Consider the following 17,712-nt stretch of genomic DNA (forward strand, 5'->3'; position numbering starts at 1 on the left):
TTGTCACAAATAGGGGAAGGGATACTACTGGCATCTGGTAGGTAGAGGTCAGGGATGCTGCTAAACAACCTCTGATGCACAGGCCAGCTCCCTCCAAGAAAGAGTTATCCAGTCACAGATTTCAACAGTGCCGAGGTTGGGAAATTCTGGGATACTGCTTTCTACCATCCTAACCCCCTTCATTCTAGCCCATGCTCTCTCCTTTAGCATATTAACACATCAAATTCACATTTTGAGCAGAGAGCCACATTAGCAAAACAAAGGTGACTTTTCCTCCTTGTGGTCATCTTTGCTTTCCTTGGGGTGGGTCTGGTACCAGGAATCTCTGGGGACAGAGCTAGGACCCTCAGGGGAAGGACAGACTAGCAGAGAAGGAAAGAAGAAGGAAGCAGAAGGCACACATCAAAGCCTGACTCTGTGTGGGGGGAGAAGATTCCTTTCCCCAACTGAGTAGATTCATGATCTGGTACTAGTAAGAGTGTTTTCTTTCAGGCAATGGGCTAAATCTACGGGGCACAGAAAAGAGGTCTCACTGGTTTGATTCAGTTTCTACTACTGGCAACAAAGGAGCCTGGCTGAGATCTTGTCATCCGTGATAGATTTGTACATTGTGTTAGAGTTTCAAGGAAACAGCTGCTCAAAAGACTTGACTGACTTTTTCCTGGTCCCAGGGAAAGTGAGAGAAGGGACCTGGACTTCTGATCTGTGGTTCTTGCCACATCAGACCAATCCTCACATCCTTTCTACCCTGAAGCAACCTGGTCAACCCAGCAGCTGCTGAGCCTGTGATTCCGTCTCATTTGAGCTGTCTGATCTGATTCTTCCATTTCTCAGTTACTTGGCATTTTTTAATCCAATTATCCCCCTGGATTGAGATCTTATTTTTTTCCCCTCTTATCAAAAAGGAAAGGAAGAAAAAGAAAAAAGTTGGCATCATGGCAGATAAAATATAAGGGAGTAAATTTAGAAATCTAATTGCATTTCCGTGTTCAGTGGTGATAGAAATTATTTTTCTACAGTTACATTTATTTTTACTTTGACCCTCTCAAGGCTCACCTGTCAACACGGTCACTGTCCTCCAGCAGAGAGGTTATAAAGACAGGGGGTGGATGGTCCACCTTGTCCTTGTGTGATGCAAATTCAAAGTGAACAGGCCTCAGATACAAATGGAACTCTTCAAAACCCATCTCACATGCCAATTCCTTATAAAGACTAAAAGGGGAAAAAAAGAGCCAAGAACATTTCTTATTATTTTTTCCTAAAAGGAAAGTAAGTGGTAAGAAAACTAAAACATCTGAATAAGCACAAAAGCAAAAGTCAACACAAAAGTAAGTCAAATCCATATGAAGTGAATGAGTCACAAAGGTCTTGTGTTTGCCCTATGCTTTGACAGTTAACAACAGTAGTTAAAGTAGGAGGAGATGTGCTTGGGTACTCCCTCAACTCTCATTTCCTGCGAGCTACCTTCTGTCCTCAGACCCCTCATGAGATCACCAATATTACCCTCAATATAAGGTTCACCATCTTCTCTCAAAGCTCTTCATGGCTGGCCTCCATCCCCTCTTTGAGGAACATCTTTGTTCTCCTGGTTCCAGGATCTCCATGCTCTTGTTTCAAGACCACTCTCTCTGTCTTCATTGGTTTCTCCTCCTCTTTATTTTCAAATCCTGGTGTTTCCTGGGGTTCCCCAAACCGGTCCTCTTCTCATCTTCTCCATCCCCTCCTTAGAAAGTCCATCATCCAACTCTGACCATCACCCCTTGTGTAAGAACCTGTGACCCCATCTCTGTCTTGCTTCAACTCTGAGCTCTACTCTCACATTTCCGTGGTTTGCAGTGAGGCTCTATTCAGCTCCGGCATTTCAGCCTTATGTGTCTAGAATGCCTTCTCCTCTTCTCTTACTCCCATTCTAACACATTTCTCCATCTTGAGAAGTTGGTTAAGGCTGAGTTCAAATGGCACCTATATTAGTTTGCTAGGCTGCTGTAACAAAGTACCACAAGTGGATGGCTTGAACAAAGAAATTTGTCTCACAGTGTTGGCAGAGTTGGTTCCTTCTGAGGTCTTTGAGGGAAGGATGTGTTCCAGACCTATCTCCTTGGCTTAGATGGCTATCTTCTCCTTGTGTCTTCACATCACATCACACAGAGGTGTGTGTCTGTCCAAATTTCCTTTTCTCATAAGGACACCAGTCATACTGGATTAGGGCCCATCCTAATAACTTCATGTTAACTTGATAACCTCTGTAAAGACCCTATTTCTAAATAAGGTCACATTCTGAGGTACTGGGGGTTAGAAATTGAATGTATGAATTTTGGGGGGAGACAAATCATCCCATAACAGCGCCTCTTCTATGAAGCTTTCCCTGATTCACTTAGAAAGAATGAAATATTCCATTTTCTGTGCTCTCATAGTATTTTGTTCAAATAACTAAAATATCATATGAAACTATGTTGGGGTAACTTTTACACTGTGAACTCTCTGAGAGGAAGGATCAGAAATAATGGGGAAGTAGTATCAGAGAGGTTAATAATATTTTGGCTCATAGTTTGAATTCTATTTCTACTACTTTCTAGTTATGTGATCTTAGGCAAATTACTTAACATTTCTGAGCCACTAGTTCCTCACTGGTAAAATGTTTATAAGCCACCTCATAAGGATATTCTGAGAATTAAATGAACTAATACACGCAAAGTCCCCAGTACAAACTCAGGCCACAGCAGGCCCTTGATAATGGTTGATGGTGGATTCTTTGTGACCATAGGGCCTCTCATGGGGAACAGAACACCAACAGCACTCATGCATGTTTGCAACAAACTCTCTAGTTCCATATTTTTCCTGCTTATGGAACATGTCCACTTGGGTGTCTTACCATCACCTTACACTCATACCTAACCCTAACTCATTAATCTCTGTCTTTCCTGCTACCTGCTGCACCTTCCACACCTCTGTCAGACCTGGATGCTGTCACGGACTCATCTCTCTCCTTTCTCTGGGTCCTCTGCTGCTTCTTCTCTGCTATTCACTTCATTATAGTCGAGAGCAAATCCAATCAATATTCACTGAGTGCCTGGTGCAGGTCAGGCCTCATACCAGGTGATGGGACGTCATGGAAAACAATGTAGACAGGGCTTTTGCAGTCAGGGAGCTTACACTAGGAAAATCGATAAGCCAATATTAAGCATCGAATTAAAAGGCAGTGTGCTGAATGGAGCGGAAGCCCGGGTGGCAAGGGCACGACCTAGCCTAGCTGAGCGGTCAGAGAGGCATGTGGGGAGGCCAGGGTGAGAGAAGAGCCAGGGAGAGAGGCCATCATTTTAGCCATTTAGAAAGCTCACGCTGGCTGCTCTGGAGGCACAGAGGGGGCAAGGCTTGTAGGTAGGGAGACTCACGGTCTGTTATTCCCCATCTGGATCCTCAGGCCCCCTACTGACCCAGCTAAGTGTACACTCTCCAGACTCATTTGTATCAGCCAGTGGCAGAGGGTCAAGAGTTCCAGAAGTTTGGAAAACGTTTCCAGGAGCAGCCCATGAGAATCCTGGCCTTGCATATGTCCTTCGTCCACTGCAGACCTGAGTGCAAGCAGGCCTGTCTGCCCCACGAGAAAGGGATCTCCCATCACTTTAGCTGAAAACAGCTGGAAGGAAACAAAGTACTTTTTAAAGTATGAAAAAATAAATTGCACATATTATGAAAAATCCTATCAGTGGCACAGACTCTGGATCCAGATTTCCTGGGCTCAAGTCCTAGCTCTGCCACTGAGAAGCTGTGAGATTTGGGGCAATTTACTCAATTTCGCTGTCTCTCAGTTTCCTCATCTGCTAGGGGGGATAAGGATAATAACAGTACCTAATAGGAACTAATAGATAATAACTACCTAATAGGGTTGTTAAGACGGTTAAGTGAGCTAATATATGCAAAAGTCCCTGGTACACAATACTTGCTGTTACCATTGTTATAAATCTTTTAAACCAAAATAAAGAAGAGAAATAAAGATGACCTAAATAGAAACAGAAGTCCTTGATATTTTTCAAGTATTTTAGTGGCCAGTAATAATAATAATTTTTTATAAACCCCTTTAATTGCAGTTTCAAAATTTCAAAGTATTGCCACATGTACTAACTTATTTTTATTTTCACAAGATCCCCATGCAGTAGGCATCACAGACACCATCATTTCCCTTTTACCAGTGAGAGATCTGAAGCAACACTGAAGCTTTCTAAGGGCACACAGCAGGGTCAAGAGTAAACTTAGGCATTCCAATTCCAAGTTCAAGAACTTTTCAGTCTATACAAAACTGCCTTTACAGTGGTCCTCCACTCAGCCAGCTCTGGGCAATTTGTGAAGCAAGCACATTCATCTTTAACACCCTTCTCCTCGGTCGGTCCTCTGCTCTGACATCACTGCTACCCTCCAAGATGTCATTCCCAGCAAGGACCCAGTTTGGGGACCCCCTAATCTGCCTTTCCTGGTTTGGCTCCCCAAGGGTGCACAAGCTCCCTTATCTAGCCACTTATCTATCAAAGGCCTTGTCTGCCAACGATGCAATTTCTAGACTCTTGAAGTCTTCCTAAGTGATAAAGAGATTTATTTATTTATTTATTTATTTATTTACTTTGTGAGGAAGATCAGCCCTGAGCTAACATCCATGCTAATCCGCCTCTTTTTGCTGAGGAGGACCGGCTCTGAGCTAACATCTATTGCCAATCCTCCTCCTTTTTTCTTTTTCCCCAAAGCCCCAGTAGATAGTTGTATATCATAGTTGCCCATCCTTCTAGTTGCTGTATGTGGGACGCGGCCTCAGCATGGCCAGAGAAGCGGTGCGTCGGTGCGCGCCCAGGATCTGAACCTGGGCCGCCAGTAGCGGAGCGTGTGCACTTAATGGCTAAGCCACGGGGCCGGCCCCTAAAGAGATTTATTAAACTAATTCCTGCATGTCTTCTGAGGGCAATATCTGTCCCATCTTTTGGCCTAATATAAAAGATTAATCTGAATATTTATCATTTTTAGGTCCAAATTTGAACACATTTCAAAAATAATAATTAAAACTGTGTGGCATCAATGGGAGACAAGACAGGTATCTCTCAGATATTCACTATGATTTAAAAGAGAATTTAAAATACATTAAAAAAATCTAGTACAATAATACAATGTGGAAAGAATCCTCAATAAATGGTAGTGGGATACATGGCTGGTAATTTGGGGAAAAATTCTATTTTGAGCCATACCTCACACCACACACACACACACACACACACACACACACACACACACACTCACACACACATACTCTCCAGGGGGAATACTAAAGGAGTTAAATATTTCTTAAACAAAATCAAAACCTTAAAAAATTAGAATCAAATAAGACAAATATGAAACATCTGGAGGAAGATTTGCTTTCTGGATTTCGGAGGATAGAAGAAATCACGAAAGAAAAGATCAACAGACTTTGCCATATGAAAATAAGAAGTTTCTGTTCAAAAAATAAAAGACAAATTGGAAACATTTGCAGAAAATATGATGGACAAAAGGGTTAAGGTTTTATTTAAGAAGAGTTCATGTAAGTGGATAGGAATGACATTAGGATTCCAAGAGATAAACAAAGAGAAAGAACAGAAAATCCACCAAAAATACAGCTAGTAACAAAACATTTGGAAGAATATTTAATCTCAGTAAATAGCAAGGAAAGGCAAATTAACAGTGTAATGCCACCTTTTATATATATGTATATATATATGTATAATGTAGCACAGACATGAAACACACCTAATACTGTACAGTGTAGCAGAAATGGAACTCTTATACATTCTTAGGGGCATTATAATTTGGCACAACTCTTTTGGAAAGCAATCTGCTAACATGTGTCCAAAGACTTAAATTTTGTTTCAGCAATTTCACTTCCAAGAATCTATCCAATGGAATTGATTCAAAATATGGAAAAATCTGTAAGCAAAGCATAGAAATGTACTTTATAGCATTTTTAATAATAATGAAAAATTGGAAACTACTTGAATGTCCATCAATAGGGAAATGGTTAGATAAAATGAATCATAAGATTCATCACTTAAGGGAATTATGTGGTCATAAAGTTGAGTATAAAGACTAGTTAACAATATGGAAAAATATATCATATAATGTTAACTGAGAAAAACAGGAGATAGTGATCAAAGCATATGATTATAACTATGTAAAACATGCATATGTGGAATACTTGAAGTCAGAAAAACAATGATTACAAAATGCATTTGAGTGGTCATATTTAGGGCAATTTTTTTCCTTCCTCTTTTGCTAAAATTATGTGTAATTTTACATTATTTTGATCAATTTAAAATTTTAGTTTGGGCAGGAGGGGATAGGAGACCTAGGCAGACCCGTGGAACAGATATCTTTGGCAGCTGGGGCCCTTGAAAGTTTCTCCCTCATAGAGCAAGTACCCCCACAGAGTAAGGTCAAATTGGAAACCCAGGCTTGCCTGTCACAGCCTTAACAGAAAAAGCAAAGGATTCAAATCCACCTACAAACACCACATAAATCATCACGCCACAGTTTGAACCATAGAGCATTAGAGCTTGAAGGGGCTTTAGAGATCACTGAGCTCACATCCACCCACCTCCCCCCAGATACATGAACATAATGTTACAAAATAGGAAAGTGAGGCTCAGAGAGGCTAAGAGACTTGCTTAGAGTCATACAGCAAGTTAATGGCAAGGCTGAACTTCAGTCCAGGTCCCTGACTCCTCACTCGGTGCTGTCTTTCCTCTACCAGATCTCGGCTCAGGACAAAATAAGTACATTTTAGGAAGTCTTGCTGGAAAGGAAATATATAATTTTTAATTAAAAATTACATTTTAGGAAGTCTTGGTAGAAAGAAAATATATAATTTTTAATTAAAAATTATATTGTTAAAATGTAAGTAAATCAGAAAACATTTTCCACATTCCTATGTACAACTCTCTTTTCATTTTAATTGTAGCAGCATCCTGTTAAACTAGAAACTAACCAAAAATGAAAAAAAAAATCACATAAAAATGTTAGCAAGGCCCGTGACTATGATCTGTCTCTGGCCAAATAGTGGGGAATAGAGCCAAACAGAAAAGCAAAGCTAAGTAGTAACATCTGGGAGGAAACATTCTCTTTGCCGAGGACCCACCTACCCCCATCAGAGAACCTACATCTTTCTGGAGCTGTGCGCTGTACCAGGACTCCGGCTTGGCAGGGGTGAGCCACACATCCAGGGCCAGCCGCAGCACGCGTCTCTCCACCAAGGCGAGGCCACTGGCCGTGGTGGGCCTGCAGGTGTGGCGGGCCTCCTGGAGGAGATGCTCAAGGGCTCTGGGGATGAGTGAAGCCAGGCCCAGGGAAGGGTGGAACTCCAGCAGATAAATGTTTTTCAGAGCTGGGCTTAAAGAAGAGGAAGAATTAATGACAGTTTACACAATGAAGAACTTAGTCTGTATCCAAAGATATTTGAATTTTATATTTTTAAAGACCAATAAAACAGCTCCTACAATCCAGGACACTATAAAAAACTGGGAGTTCCAAGGGACCTCAGAGGCCATTCAGGGAACCCACTGGATTATACAACACGTTCTTTGCTTTAATGTGAACTCTTTTAAAACTGGAGGACATAGGAATATATTCTAAAAGCCCAATAAGAAGAGAATTCTTAAATTGTGTATGGCAAGACTGTCAATATTGCAATAATCAATATACAGTCAAATATTTGAAAACAAAATAAAGTGACTAAATATTAAAAAAATAATTTCCATGGTTAGTTTCACCTGAGTCTTTATTCTTTTTGTTTTTTTCCAAAACATAATGGACAAAGACAATTTTTAAATTCTGTACACAACTTCTGGAATCATTTATGTTGTAGTTTATAAATAGATGAAGCCAGAAATGATAAAATGCTTGTCTGTGGGTTATTCCTTCGGAAATAAAGGATACAGCACAAGGGCCTTTTAATACTTACATAGAACTAAAAAACATAAATACTTCTTAAATCTACACAAATGGAATTCTTCTTAGTCCTGGATCTTAAAAAATACAACCCTAAGTCTGGAAAGGAACTTTATCAAGCGAATAACATTTGCTTTTGAGACTATTCTGACAGGTCTTAGTATCCATATAGCCCTAGCATGTTCCACCAGAAACCATTTCCTGAACAGTAGATTCTTGCCATAGCAAGCTGCACACACATAGCTGGTGTCTCGAGCTTATTACAGTGAAGAAGTCAGCCCTGAGAAAGGTCTGTAGGAAAATGCAGACTTGTGCTTGGAACTCCCAGGGTTCTTTCTCAAGAGACAAGGTTAGAATCTCAGCTATGAAATCCATGGCACCCAGCTGGTCCCCAGGATGATACTATAGCCCACTGTGGCAAATTCCTACTGAAAGTGTGCCTGTGCTGCTGGACTCTACCCTTCACAGGAGCATAGGGCCATGCCTCTGTTGGTCATATCTGTGTCCCCCACTCCCCAGTGTACTATGTACACTGCCTGGTACATGTAGGAGCTCAAAAAATATGTGTTGGATGTTGAAAGAAGTTGGACAATTTTTCCACCCATTTGGAGCCAATAGAGCGATTGTGATCCTGGGCCATACAGACCAGCCTAGGGCTTGTCACCCACTTCTTGGTTCCCTCTCTACCCTCTAAGGCTGGAAGGGAATGGGGGAATTGGACTACATGTCAACGGGGTGACCTAAAGTATGTTGTTTCTCTGAGTGATCTCAGGAAATTTAATCTGCTCCTTAAAGGGGTGGGGTCACAAGATGAGTCTGCAGAAACCTTTTTGGTAACACTTGCTACAATAAAGAAATTCCTTTTTGAGAAACGTTTAAGCACATCTAAGTTTCATATATGTTGTTGGCACCTCTGATTAAATCATCTGGCAGCATTTCAAGAGCAACTGCTTTTTCTTAGGACCTAGCAAGGGAGTGAAGATTTTCCACTCAGTGGCATAAGATTCAATTCTAGCCTCTTCTTTTTTTTTTTTTTAATTATTTTATTGAGGTCATATTGGTTTAATTGTGTAATTTCAGGTGCCTATTATTATATATCAGTTTCTGTATAGACTGCATCTTGCTCACCCCCAATAGTCTAGTTTTTACCCATCACCATACACATGTGCCCCTTTACCCCTTTTGCCCTCCCCTCCACTCCCTTCCCCTTTGGTAACCACTAGTCTGTTCTCCTTATCCATGTGTTTGTTTATCTTCCACATATGAGTGAAATCATACGGTGTTTGCTTTCTCTGTCTGGCTTATTTCACTTAACATAATACCCTCAAGGTCCATTCATGTTGTTGCAAATGGGATGATTTTGTCTTTCTTTATGGCTGAGTAGTATTCCATTGTATATATACACCACATCTTCTTTATGCATTCATCAGTTGATGGGCACTTGGGTTGTTTCCACTTCTTGGCTATTGTGAATAATGCTGCAATGAACATAGGGGTGCATAAGTCTCTTTATATTGTCGATTTCACGTTCTTTGGATAAATACTCAGTAGCGGAATAGCTGGATCATATGGTATTCCTATTTTTAATTTTTTGAGAAATCTCCATACTGTTTTCCACAGTGGCTTCACCAGTTTGCATTCCCATCAGCAGTGAATTAGCGTTCTCTTTTCTCCACATCTCCAACATTTGTTATTTTTTGTCTTGTTAATTATAGCCATTCTGACTGGTGTAAGATGATATCTCATTGTAGTTTTGATTTGCACTTCCCTAATAATTAGTGATGTTGAATATCTTTTCACATGCCTGTTCACCATATGTATACCTTCTTTGGAAAAATGTCTTTTCATATCCTCTGCCCGTTTTTTGATCAAGTTGTTTTTTTGTTGTTGTGGTTGAGTTGTATGAGTTCTTTATTTACTTTGGAAATTAACCCCTTGTCAGATATATGATTTGCAAATATTTTCTCCCAGTTGGTGGGTTGTCTTTTTGTTTTGTTCATGGTTTCCTTTGCCTTGGAGAAGGTTTTTAGTGTGATGTAGTCCCATTTGTTAATTTTTTCTTTTGTTTCCCTAGCCCGAGTAGACATGGTATTCAAAAAAGACACTCCTAAGACCAATGTCAAAGAGTGTACTGCCTATATTTTCTTCTATAGCCTCCTATTCTTTATTACTTACAAAGCAAACAGATATTGAGTATGTGAGGGAATTCCTTTTCTGTGGCTTTTATATCTACTTCTCTCACCTCCCCAAATACTTGAGAGGTTCTTTGTAGAATAGCATTTAGACTTAACGTCATACCTTAACTTATCTAGAAGATTAAATGTAAAATGCCTAAAGACAACACCCACTTACCAGCTATTGTTGATGGAAATAAGTTGTTTGCAAATGATGTTAAGGGGAAGTCCAAATTTATTGCTATCATCTGGAGGGCTTTCTTGCCAGAGCCTCTGGACATACTCCCGCTGACGCTCTATCTAGAAATGTAGCATAAAAGTTAAAATTAGAAAAGTTAAACTTTCCCATGGATGTGAGTTATGAGACTTGGCATGAGAAGAACATCAGCCCTTTGCGTGTCTTCATTATTGGACTAATTTTCACCCAGACCTGGTTTCGAGGATCCACTCACACAGAGACATGCTGTTCTCTCAGTCTGAACCAAGGGCCAGCCAAGAAGAGCAAAGGCAACCCACTTTGGACAATCTTAAGAGACACAAGAAAACTTCTTTCTGTCAAACAATTGACTACAAGGAAAAAATTCTAAGCAGGCTTAAGGTAAGTGTACTGCAACGGTCTTTGTCTCCTGTTTACTTCCTGCCACTAGCTTTTCCCCAGAGGACATACACTGTGATTGTTTCCTTTTGTGTCCTAAAAATAGTCACAACATTAAAAAAAAATTAACATAATTTTATACACTAACGTCTTGAAAAGCATATGTGTAGTCCTTCCACTACCAATAAACTCTATGATCTAATGAAAGCAGGTTGTCCATTCTTTGTGGACCGTTAAACGTAATTAGGGTTGGAAACCTCCCTTTAAGACTGTGGTTATGCTTGGAATTCAACACTGCAAATGATCTTACAAATAAACGTGCTGTACTCGCTGCCCTTGAAAACCTAGATTCTGGACCGACAATGAAAGGAAGGTTCTGCAATTTTCAGTTCTGGCCCATGTTTTCCATCCTCTTCTCACATGTAATATTTTAAAACCCAACTGTACTCACGTGCTGGTTGAGGATGCCCCTCACCAGCTGTAGGTGAAGCCTCAGGCAGGTGCATTCATCTTGGTAGGCCTTAATGAAGTAAGAGTGGCTGAGATCAAACCTTGGGCACCTGTGCATGATGTCAGTGATCACTTGTGCTAAGGCAAACCTCTCCTCTGGGTCCAGCACATGCTGGTAGGCTTCAAAGCAACTGTCAAGAAGCTGCAAATAAGGTTGATAGTCAGGGAACAGCAGAGGCAGCCCTAGGGCACAGCAAAGAGAGGTGAGGCCCCACGCAGTCCGTGTTTTGAAAGCCCCCGGGCATCAGCAGGAGAGAGATAGCCCTAGTAAACCCACCGAGTCAGGGAGGGCAAGGAAAGAACACTCATTTTGCCTCTGTCTCCTCTTCCCCTGCTCTCCACAAATTAAAGCGAGGTTATATAATGAACAACATATGTCTAATAACTATAACCTCCAATGAGACAATGCACTCAATGTCACTTCATTAAATATTTTTTCTCCAACACTTTTCTCCACAGACCCATTCTCCTTCCCCCATTTTACTCCATCACCAAAGGTAGGCACGTGGCCTTCTTCCCTCTTCCGCATCCTCAGCCCCATTTCTGACCCCTTCTATTTAATACTTGCCCAAATTTCACCTATATAGAAATGAGGGGGGGGGATAGAATGGAAGGCTAAGGGTGCAAGTCCCCCCTAAATACAAAGGCATTTATCCCAGACCAGACTCCACTAGGAAGGGTCTGGTGTCCAGAACTCTCAAGGTATGGAGAGAGCTGCTTTTCTAGCAGAGTTCACAAGTCTTTTTTTTTTTTTTCCTGTGAGGAAGATCAGCCCTGAGCCAACATCCATGCCAATCCTCCTCTTCTTGCTGAGGGAGACCGGCCCCGAGCCAACATCCATTGCCAGTCCTCCTCCCTTTCTTCCCCAAAGCCCCAGTAGATAGCTGCACGTCATAGCTGCACACCCCTCCAGTTGTTGCACGCGGGACACGGCCCCAGCACGGCCAACTAGCGGTGCCTCGGTGCGCGCCTGGACCCAAACCTGGGCCGCCAGCAGCGGAGCACGCGCACCCAACCGTCAAGCCACGGGGGCCGGCCCCCCACAAGTCTTTTCTAAAAACCAAAGAAAGCTTCCCGGCACTAACCATCAAAGGCGTTCCCAGGGTGGGAATTCAGAAAGAGATGTTCTTTATTTTGCTTTTACATTTGTCTGTGAGCTTAAGGAATTTCCGTTCTGTGTGTAAATTTTATTTGTGTGTAATTAGTCATGGTATCAATCAGAAAAACCTCTTCAGAGATCGCGGGGTTGGAATCCCAAACAGGGACCTAAGGGCAAGGTAAGTAAGTAGTTCTGAACAAAGTAATTACTGTTTTAGGGTGGTGTAAAACCTCCATAAGCCTTAGACACCTTACTTTTGGAGACCCTGTCTCACATTATATCAAGTATATTAAAATGTACTCACATCCCAATCAAATTTCTTTTCTGTAAAAATGTTAAATAAGGGGGCCGGCCTGGTGGCGTAGTGGTTAAGTTCCTGTGCTCTGCTTCAGTGGCCCAGGGTTCACAGGTTCGAATCCCCGGCATGGACATACGCATTGCTCATCAAGCCATGCTGTGGTGGCCAACCCATATACAAAATAGAGGAAGATGGGCACAGATGTTAGCTCAGGGCCGATCTGCCTCACTGTCACCGGTGCCGGTTAGATCAGTGCAGTGGGGTCCCAGGTTCTTGGTCCACAGACACAAAAGAATTGGAGAGTGGACACACAGCAGAAGTTTTAACAGAGGAGGATCTATTAGCAAAGCAAAAGTATGCCCCCCCCAAGGGGAGGGGCAAGCAGGCTCGAGGGGAGCTACTGCACCAAAGTTGTGGTGGTCGGTGGCTAAGGAAGTTCGGGTTCCAGGGACAGGTGAGGGTCTTGGAATGTGTGCCAATCGGGGCATTGTCTCCACCGCCACGTCAGGAGGGGGAGTTTTTTTCCTTACATAGGCATCTCTGGAACTGTCATGGCGGTGATCCCCCGCAAGGGGGGTCAAAACCGCAATGCAAATGAGGGTATAATGAGGCTTGGGGCTACTCTTGGTCAGGGTCAGGGGGAGTGCTGCACGTCTGAAGAGCTGCTGCCCTGTAATGAGGACGCTGCACCTGGTGGAGTGACCTTGCTCCCAGCTTCCTGCCTATCTCACTCACCAAAAAGAAAAAAAAAGTTAAATGATATTTATAATTTTGCTTTTCAAATTATTTGGCTATGAGCAACACAATTAATGATTGGCTATAATTTCTGGGCAGTATATACTTGGGGATTCTTACAAAGTGAGAAAATCTGATCTATAAATTATTTTCAAATGTAATGATATGTTTATAAGTGCTCAAAGTTTTTACATTTTACAGACATGTAATTAAGCATTCATTGATATCTACTTTGTATTTTCTTTTCATATTTTGGAGTAATGCATGGATTTTTTCAGATCTCAAACATTTTCATTGGTTCCTGTAAAGCTCTTAGATCTTAAATACTGAATCTATATTGTCTAATGGATAAATTGGCTCTGGCTAGAAGCTTCTGAACTTTTACTCCCACTGGTCTCACAACTGAAAGAATTCCTTTCTCTCCTCTGCAGTCTAATCCAAGACATCCCCTCTCAGAGTTTTAGCTCAAGATCTCCCTCCCCAAACAGTCTTCTGTGACTAGCTCCTCTTATGGAGATTTCACTCATTCTGAGGGCCTCGGCTCCTATTGTAGCCATGACACCACAGACACATAGGCTTGCCCAGTGTGTGACCGCATTTAATTGGCAGCAAGGAGTGAATTGCTGAGGTTGCAATTTGCACCAACCCAACAGCCTAGCACACTTTGGGAGGCATTAGAGAAAGAGTGTGTTTCATTTCCTAGGGTACTGGTCTTCTTGGTGGCTGGTGGCCAGGAAATCAGATCTCTTCTTAACAAAGTAAAGAATATCCTAAAAGGAGATAAACAGCCCTTCTCATTGTGTGGAGTCCATGGCTAAGAATGTAAAACCAGACAGAACTGAGAAGGTGTAAGCATTATTTAGGGCACAGGAGGCAAAGGGGAATACAGGAACCCCCCGACAGGAAAAGCCAGGAGTGTCTTGATCTTGCCAATCATGGCTTCTGAGGCTCCTCAGGAAGCTAAATGCATGAGAATCAATAGCAGACTAGGAATCAAATACTGCCTTGTTAATAGATGTCCAGGATCTAAGGGCTTCAATGCTAAGGCTCTGGGAGGGAGAGCCTGGGGCACTTGAGCATTCAGTTTTGCAGGATGCCCTTTGGGAAGCATTGGTCTAAGGCACCTTGAATCAACCTTAGTATGTAAAGGAAAACACCAAAGGAGGCTAAAAGCTCAGGACATAGTATGTACCCCACAGGTTAGAAACTCACACATCTCAGAGAGTGTGAAATGAAGGGAGGTGAAGGTCCCCCTGCCTTTAAGTGAGCCCAGGAGAAAGCGAAGCAAGCAGGGGGATCTAAATTACCTTGTTCTGTCCACAGAGCTCTACTCTAGAATAACATTCAGCATTAAATAGCAAAAGACAAAGCAGAAACGAAGGAGTGACTAGATGGGGTAAGAAGGGTGTCACTCAGTAGCCTGGAGGGAGATTAGGAAAGAAACAATTACTTCCCTAAATCATTCTGGACTAACTTGAACCTTTTTGACTGTGCCAAGGGCGATCCCAGGAGCCGGTTTATAGTATTTGCATTGCCTTGACCTGTTTTTGTACAAAGATTCCTATTGTTTGGTTATTTGGCAGGAGAAGTTCGTGGGGAGGGTTCTTGCTAGTGATTTCAATCTGGTGATACCAGGTTGCAGAGGCAGGTGCTAAATTGCCATGCTCACATGCTCAGGTCATTTAGTTAAATTTGAATTTCTGATAAACAATGAATACTTTTCTAGTATAAACACATCCCAAATATTGTCATATTTTACCTGGCAACTCTAGCTGTTGAGAAGGAAAATGTGGCTCTCTTTTTAAACGGATAAGGCTTTTTCAAGCTTTGGCCTCAACCTCAATAAGCTCTCAGATAGACCCTTGCATAATTTTATTATGAATTTTTTCCCAACAGGGTAGGACCTTGATCTTTCCGCTTCATGGGTTCTATTTATTTTCTGTTTGCTAACCGGCCCATTTCCATTTCAACTCTGGGCTGGTATTTGTCTAAGTCTTCCCAGCCTGTCAAATGTCACCTGTGTGTGTCAAAGGCCAACTTGCAGGGAAAGTAATATGTGGTACATATTGACGGTAAGCATCAAATATTGGAGAAAATAGAAAAATAGCCAAAATGAATAATCTCAAACCTTACTTTCTTTATGTTATTTTTTACCTCAAACGTTTTTATTTCTGGGATTTAAAAAACTTTTACAAATTGTATTTTAGGTCAAATAAAAGTGTAAAACAGAAAATCAATGCTAGATACAACTTGTCAGAATTTTTTTTTTTTCCTTTCAAAAGAATAACATGAAAATCTTTTTAGTGCTCTGAGCACTAATTCAAATTATGACGCTGAAAATGTGTCCTCTGGTGGCCGTGGAGAGAAGTAGCAGTTGGTACAAATGTCACTTAGGAGCTGGTACAGCCGATGTCTGGCATCTCTGAGTGCCTTAATCCACCTAAATTCACACCAGCTCTAATTTTATGAATGTTTCTACATAATATGGTTACTTTAGGGATTTAAGACAACCCAATGGGTTTGAGCAATTCCTAACTCTAATGATGCCAATATATTTAACAATCAAAAGCAGGTGGGGAAACTTGGCAGCAGAATCAGTACTGAGGAAATCAATTGTACACTAGATAAAAATCTGGTTTGTCCATTCAAAATTGGCTCTTTTGACAGAATTTCTGATTTAGAAGGCCACATTTTACATTTTTTGGCACAGATAGCTCAGTTTCTGTAGGGAACTTATTCTCGAGATTAGAAAAGAGGAAGATATTTTCAATGATTGTTTTAAGTTAAAATAATTTCATGTACCATAGAAGAAACTGGTGGCCAGCCCGGGTTGCTCAGCACAGAATGAACCCTAGGCTCAAGCGTGGGGAAATTTGTTTGTTTTTCAGCACTCTGCCCTTCTATTCTTCTCCACCGTTGAGTCCTGTCTGGGGCCTCCAGAGGAGGACTAGAAGCACTGAAAAGGAAGGTGGGGAGAGGGAGTACAGAAAACGGGGGCTGTTTATAACTCACGTCTGGACCAATAAACTTGTTGAGTTTGAGGATTCTGTGTTATTTACGTGTACTGCAGCCTTTGCAGTTACTACACCAGTCTCAATCGCCCGTTTACTAAATTGACCAAAGTAAGGCTGTAATTGGCAGATCAAGGTTGCAGATGCAAACTGCAACTCGAGAGGCCCGTTAGCTTTAAAAAGGGGAACAATTTTCAAAACTCAAAGCTTGCACCCTTTAAGCCAGCCAGTTGTTTTCAAAAATTGGGTGACCTACATCTCCATGAGTAACAGACCAGAGAGTAGATGAAACAGTAAACCATCGATTCTACTAGAAAAACAATTCAAGGAAAACATTTCCACTTCCCCATCTTCTGACCACATCTTAGCGCGCTGTAACCTGGCTTTCAGCCCCATATTTTCCTGAGAGAGCCCTACACAGCTGGCAGTGGCCCCTGATGGCTGACCCCACTGCCTGGTTTGCAGGAGTCATCTTTCTTGATGTTTCACTGCACTCCACACTGGTAACCATCCTAATGCAAATGCTTTTTTTCCGCTGGCTTTCATAACACTATTCCTTCCTTTTTTCTCCAGTCTCTTTGATTACTCCTTCTTCCTCTCATGGGTTCTTGTTCCATGACCTTCCCCTTAAATGTGTTACCCAGGGACCCATGTCAGACATCTCTGGCTTTTCCTAGTCATTTGGACCAATTACTGTAGTTTAACTTCCACATTCACACCTCAGCTCATACCTGCTGCTGAGTTTCAAAACTACAGCTCCCACAAAACATTCACACCTGGGTTTTAGCAAACTCTCCTCACATGCCTTGTGTCCTAGACTCAATATCATCTTCCCCTCTCAAGACACCCTTCCTCCCGCATTCTATTTCAGTTAATAGCCTCCTCCCTGACCCTGAGGAAGTCATTTTAATTTCTCTCACTCCAACATCCAGTCTTCAAATCCTGCCTTTTCCACTCTTGCAAAGTGTTCTCAAGTCTGCTCCTCCTTCCTCTTCGGACGATATATCCTAAGTATAGGTCCCCTCCTAACTCTTCAGGTCTCTGTGGCAATGACCGCGCTTCTTTTCTCCGGGAGCTCTCTGTTCCATCCGTTCTCCACAGCGACACCTAAACAGCTGTTGAAAACAAAGCTATGATGGTATTTCTCCCCTACTGAAACTCACCAATGGCTTTTCTCTGTCTATAAGATAAACTCTAGATGTAGCATGGATTAGCAAGCCCTTCACGGGCTGCACCCAGAACATAAGTTCAGCTTGTTTCTCATCCTGCCTTTACATCCTAGCCAGGGCAGTCTTCTTGCCATTCTCCAAACTCGCCATCCCCGTTTCACA

The sequence above is a fragment of the Diceros bicornis genome, chromosome 23 (assembly GCF_020826845.1).
Source record: "Diceros bicornis minor isolate mBicDic1 chromosome 23, mDicBic1.mat.cur, whole genome shotgun sequence".
Taxonomy (NCBI): Eukaryota; Metazoa; Chordata; class Mammalia; order Perissodactyla; family Rhinocerotidae; genus Diceros; species Diceros bicornis.